At 43.9% G+C, this 6,283-nt stretch overlaps 1 pseudogene; it reads left to right on the plus strand.

Moving 5' to 3' along the window:
- Positions 1 to 1,963: 1,963 nt before the first annotated feature.
- On the plus strand, positions 1,964 to 3,062 carry LOC148802120 (dirigent protein 19 pseudogene; annotated as a pseudogene).
- Positions 3,063 to 6,283: the final 3,221 nt, after the last annotated feature.

Below are 6,283 nucleotides of genomic sequence, written 5' to 3' on the forward strand. Positions count from 1 at the left end.
TGATAGGAATGAGAAAATAAATTTTCCCTTCCCATCCCATCCTTTCTCATTCCATCTCTTCTCGTCCCATCCTTTTTCATCCCATCTCTTCTCGTCCCATCCTTTCTCGGCAACCAAACGGACCCTTACTTCTATGTTTGATAAACACGAATTATTTTTATTGGTAATGAATAAATAAATAAACGTATTAATCTTTAATGTCATAAATAAATAATAAAATTAATAAAATATATAAATATATACATAAATTTTTCAAAAAAACATTTAAGCACGTGTATAATATCATATATTTATCATATTAAATAAAAAGTAAGTGTAATATATTAGAATTATTTTTATACAAAAAAAATGTAGAAAGTTGAACACACCTATAATTCTATATTTACACTACTATTAAAAATATGAATACAATTGTGAAACTTTTTTTTTGACTAAAGTATCCCTATTTAATTGTAAGGTTTAAGTTATAAATTGAACTACTACTTTTCACCTCATTCAATTCCCTCTATTTAAATCTTACAATTTTTTGATAAATGAGCAAAAGAAAAAAGATACACCAAAAAGAAAAAATACTACAAAAAGAAAAGTCTAGCAAAACAGGTATGCCTGTTAATGATACTTGAAACTTTACAACTTGATCAGATTATCACATATTTGGATGGGGTGTTTATGTAATTAGATTTGGATTTTGCAATATGCATTTGATTAATAATAAAAAGTAAAAATACATACAATTTATAGAAAATTTTGAATATATTATTACTATCATTATCATCATCTAGAATTGTCACACGTAAAGCACGTGCATGCTTACTAGTGTGTGTGTGTGTGTAGGCCCACCCAAGTTGCACCAGCAAAGCATATTTCACTATACATATCTAGGGATGGAAATTTTCCCCATCCTGTCAAGTACCTGACCTCCCCAACCCAATGGGGCCGGGGATGGGGATTAATAGGAATCCTTGATTGGGGTCAGGATTGGGGTCGGGGATGGAGATGGGGAATGAAGTCCCCACCCCACCCTAACCTCAATTATATATTAATATTAATATATATTATTATATATTTCAATGTATTTAAAATATTATTTATATTTGAAATTTTTTCTTTATTTTAATTTAATTAATACTGTTAATTTTAAAATTTTGGAGATCCGGGTCCCATAGGGAATCCATCTCTGCTGAGGAATGGGGATGGAGGATAAATTTTATCCCCGACAGAAATCGGAGTTAAGAATGAGAATTCAATTCAAAATCGGGTTTGGAAATGGGAATATAATCCCCACCCTGAACCCGCCCCATTCCCATTCTTATAAGCTTATAAAATGCAATTTATCAAATACTTTGTAACTTGATAATAATGTAGATTTGCAAAGGTTGTAAATGCACCAGTCCTAATAGTGGGTAACCATTATCCCCCTAATTGCAATTTAATTTGGTTTTGCCAACTTAGTGCAGTGGACGGCAGACGGCATGAAAACTTAGAAATTAGAATGAATGATAATTTGGTTTTTGTTATGATTATATTAGTCACGCTATATTTACAATGAAAATTTGAAAATAATATATCGCTAAAGAGCTATGACCAAAAAGAGTAGGAAGTTAACTTTGCTTCACAAGGAGGAAAGTAATCATACCTGGCTTCTATGGGCTAGATATCAAAATTATATAAACAGTGCTTTCCCCGTAGCTTGGCGCATAAGTGATACTTCAAGACTTTTGTTCCATGTGATAGCTCCTTTGCAATGTTAAAAAACCTGATCCGGAACCGGAACTGCTTCGTCCATCGGATTTCAAGTCAGCTAGCGGTTTAACCGTCTGGTCTAAATAAATAAACTCATGACATTTTAAAAAATAAAAAAAATAAAAAAAACTGAAAATCATTATCCAAGTTGAATGGATTGATGGTTCAATCAATCGGGTCACCAGGTCATTAATCAATTCAATAGTTTTTGGGGAAATTAAACAGTTTTGGCATTGAAATTAAACCAATACCCTACCCGGTTTTTAGGCCAGACGGTCTGACCTCCATCTGCATCAACAACGGTCTTAAAACCTTGGACAATATGCAGTTACAGAGTCTTTAAAATGATGACAAAACTACTTTAGAATGCACCGAGTCACTGACTACAATACAGAATATATACTTCTTCACTTATATATAGGACTATAGGAGATAAGCCTTTCAAGCCAATTTATCATTCGATCAATCTCTTCCCAAGGATTTACATCCATATTGTTTCCATGGCCAGCACTCTTTCCAAATCCAGCTATTCAGCTGCCATTTTTCCAAGTTCCTTCTTTTTCTTCTTCCTCTTCTCCAATGTTGCTGCAAGTAGTAAATCTTATCGTTTCTCTGAAACCACAGAAACAGAGTCTATGGGGCTTAAGCGAGAGAAAATAACCCACCTTCACTTTTATTTTCATGACATTCCTAGTGGCCGGAATCCGACTGCCATCCAAATTGTAAAGCCACCGGCATACAAATCTCATTAGCCACAGGGTTTGGTGCAGTGTTCGTGATAGATGACCCATTAACTGAAACTCCAGAGGGATCTACGCCTCCACATCGAAAGAAGAGCTGGGTTTGTTGATGGTCTTGAACTATGCATTCATGGAAGGGAAGTACAACGGGAGCACGCTTAGCATACTGGGGAGGAATACTGTATTCTCCACGGTAAGAGAGATGCCGGTGGTCGGAGGAACTGGGCTTTTCGGGTTTGCTCGAGGCTATGTTCATGCCAAGACCCACAGAATGGATCTCAAGACTGGAGATGCGGTTGTTGAGTATAATGTTTTTGTAATCCATTATTAAGCTAGCCCCTCCTCTCTCTCTCTCTCTTCGTAGTCTTGTTACTCGCCCTGTCGCCCATCTCTTTATCCATTTATTTGATTTAGTTTTAGCCATCTATTGAGAAAATGCTTGTTATCCAATGATTTCAATCCAGTCTTAAGTGTGAGACATGCCATGATGCCAATTGTTATAGGACCTCTTGGTTATTAATCAATATCAAACACAGCCTTAGGGTCTGTTTGGAGGGCTTTTTCATTGATTGTAGTGTATTGACCGAACAACTTCAGACAAGTTATATATATATATATATATATATATATATATATATATATATATATATACACACACATCCCAAGTCTCCTTTACGACCAGCAAGAGACCTTATCAACCAGTTGGTCTCTGCTACGACTAACAAGAGACCTTACAAATACAAATATATACAATACAAAGATATATAAAATACAAGATTTTGCAGTATTTGTGCTCTTTCCAAACTGAACCCAAGTGTCAGTTTTGGGGGGCTTTCATGCAAATTGCTTTTGACTTTGCAAGGTGGAGCCAACTGAAAAGCTTAATTAAAAGGAATATGAAGCAAGGTTTTTAAAACCGAACCGAACAATGAGCTGTTCAGGGGTCTGGTTCCTGAATCAAATGGTTTGACCGTTCAAACCGAACAGATGGCCCATCCGACAAAAAATGAAAAAATTAAAAAAAAAGCCAAAAAACTGTTATCCAAATTGATGGTTCAAACGGTTCAACTACCTGGGTCAACAGTTTGCTGACCAAATCAACGATTTTTGGCTAAAAAAACGGTTCTAGGGTGAAATGGAGATAACCGGTTCTTCCCGGGCGGCCTCACGAACTGACGTCCGAGCTACTGCTGAAGTACAACCCACAACGACGAACCTCCCACTATCATGTGGATGGTCCCCCAAACTGGCCTCTCCTCCGGAGGCTGCCTCTGCGGTTGTTCAGCCGGCCTGCTGCTGGACTCGGGAGCATCCTTACCGTGCTCCCCTTGCCGACTTGTTTTATTACTATTGTTATTATTATTTTGTACAAAGTTTCTCAAATATCCACGACGGATGAGCTCCTCTATCTCGTCGCGGAGGTTTTTACAACTCTCGGTACTATGACCGTGATCTTTGTGAAAGCTGCAATACATATTCTTATTTCTCTCATTGGGATTCCTCCTCAGACGGGGTGGCCACTACACGTACGGGGCGTCCTTGATTGCCATCAGGATTTCGGCTCGCTTCGCGTTCAGTGGGGTGTAATCAACTCGGTTCGCTACAGGAGCTCGGAACAATTGACCGGCTTTGCCCCCCGAGCTATATCCTTTTTCTTTTGGCTGTCCCCTTGACTGGAAGGCTCCCCTTCCCTCTTTCTTTTTTCGGGCGCGCCCTCGCCCTTTTGGTTGATCTCCTCTTCGGTGGCTATGAACCTGTCCGCGAGCTTCAGAAACTCGGTTATGGTCGTTGGATGGTTGACGACCATGTGCCATTTGAACTCTTTGTGTGTCACGCCTTTCTTGGCTGCTGCAAGGCGTACGGGCGGGGTTCAGGCGCGGTATCTACATACAAGCATCATTGAACTGCTTGATATAGCCCCGGATGGACTCTCCCTCTCTCTGCACTATGCTGAGGAGGCTTTCTTCAGTTCGCGGGCACCGTTTGCTGGTGACGAAGTGGGACGTGAAGGTCTGCGCGAACTGCGCCCAACTTCTTATCGATCCAGGTGCCAAGTTCCGGTACCATGTATGGGCTACTACTCTGAAAGTAGTGTGGAGAAGGCCACGCACATGCACGACTCACTGGCTCTCGCTAGGTGCATCTATGACTGGAAGGCATCTACGTGATCATTTGGGTCAAACGACCCGTCATACTTGTCAAGAGGGGGGAGCTTGAAGTCTTTAGGCATTGGGACTGCCAGGAGTTCGGAAGACAGGGGGGATGGAACTGAGAGGAGGGGAGCTTTGACTTCGGCCGAGCTTACCTCTTCTTTGCCCCCGAGCTCGAGCAAATCGCGAGTGATAAATCAGCGAGCTCGGCGGCGGCGTCTCTGCTTCTTAGTGGGCTCGGCGTTCATGCTACTCACCTCTGCACTGTCTGGAATGGTTTGTGCATGAAGTAGTCAGGTCCGCTAGTGATGGTTGCGGACAGAGGGATCCTGCTTGGAGTCTGTTGCCAGGATCTCAAACCGGTTCTCAAGGAGCGGGGTTTCAAACTTCGACTGCCGAGGTGATGTAGACCTGGCGAGCTGGGGTCCTCCCGACCTGTCCGCCTGCAGCGAGACCGGGGTAGCCGGTTTCTCTCGTCTGCCGCAGGAGGAGGCCTAGTTTTTTGGAGGGTTTTGGGGGGCCTCTCCTTGGCCAGAGGGGCGCTCGTCCTGGCGGCTAGCTTGCTGCAAGGCTGGCTACCGAGGCGGGAGTTGCGGCTGCTGAAGCTGAGGTTGAGGCAGCTGAGGGAACTGCTGCTGGTAATGGTACTGGGAGACATGGTGCAGCACTTGCTGCTGATAGAGCTGGTGTTGCTGGAGCTACTGCACTTGGGCTTGCATGGCCTGCATGCATTGCATCAGGTCATCGAGCTGGCTCTGGCTGGTCGCCAGAGGAACGACAGTCGGTTCAGCAAAGGTCGTTAGCGGAACACCCACAGGTGCCGTTGTTCGTGGCACGTTCAGGCTGGGGACTCCTATTATGAACACACCACCCGACAACGCACGGCGGCACAGCCATAAGCAGCAGCACACACAGCGGGCCGCCTAGTGGCACGCACCGCCCGGCAGCGCCGCATAGCAGGCTGGCAGCACGCGGCACATACCGCCCGACAGGGCGCTGCACGCACACGCCCGACACCACACGGCAGCGGCACCATGGCGCGCGACACGCACCGCCAGGCAGCAGCGCACACGCTGGCGCCGCAAGGCAGCGATACCATGAGCCGCGCGCACGCACTGCGCTGCATTAGCACTGCGCGCCCGCATGCGTGGCAGGGCACCATGAGCCGCGCGCATACACCCGGTAGCAGCAGCAGGGCGGGGCCCACGCGACAGCTCATAGGGGTGGGCCCATCCTTATTTGAATATGCCAACTCGCCACCAGCTTACCTTATCCCTTATCTTTATCTAATCTTATCTTTATCCTTATCTTAAGTAAGAGTGAGTTACCATTAGGAATAGGTAATTAGGAGTTTGAGTTCAAGTTGGAGTTTTAGTTTAATTAGGAATTTCCTTCTGTAATCTCCTATTTAAGGAGCTACGAATTGAAATAAAACATTCAGTTTTCCAGCCAAGAAAAGAGTGAGGAGAGTTTGGGTGGTCTCTTGGACAAATCACCCCAAGGGAGAGTTCGGGTGGTCTCTTGGACAAATCACCCACTAGATAGGCAAAATAGGGTCTGTGCGTAAGACCAAAGGCAAGGGAAGATCAGGGGTTCCTGCCGTGGAACGACCCGTGACGCGATCCTACGCTCGGGCCCATAACATCTTGG

This window comes from Nelumbo nucifera, chromosome 2 (genome assembly GCF_055504915.1).
Source record: "Nelumbo nucifera cultivar China Antique chromosome 2, China Antique-T2T, whole genome shotgun sequence".
NCBI lineage: Eukaryota > Viridiplantae > Streptophyta > Magnoliopsida > Proteales > Nelumbonaceae > Nelumbo > Nelumbo nucifera.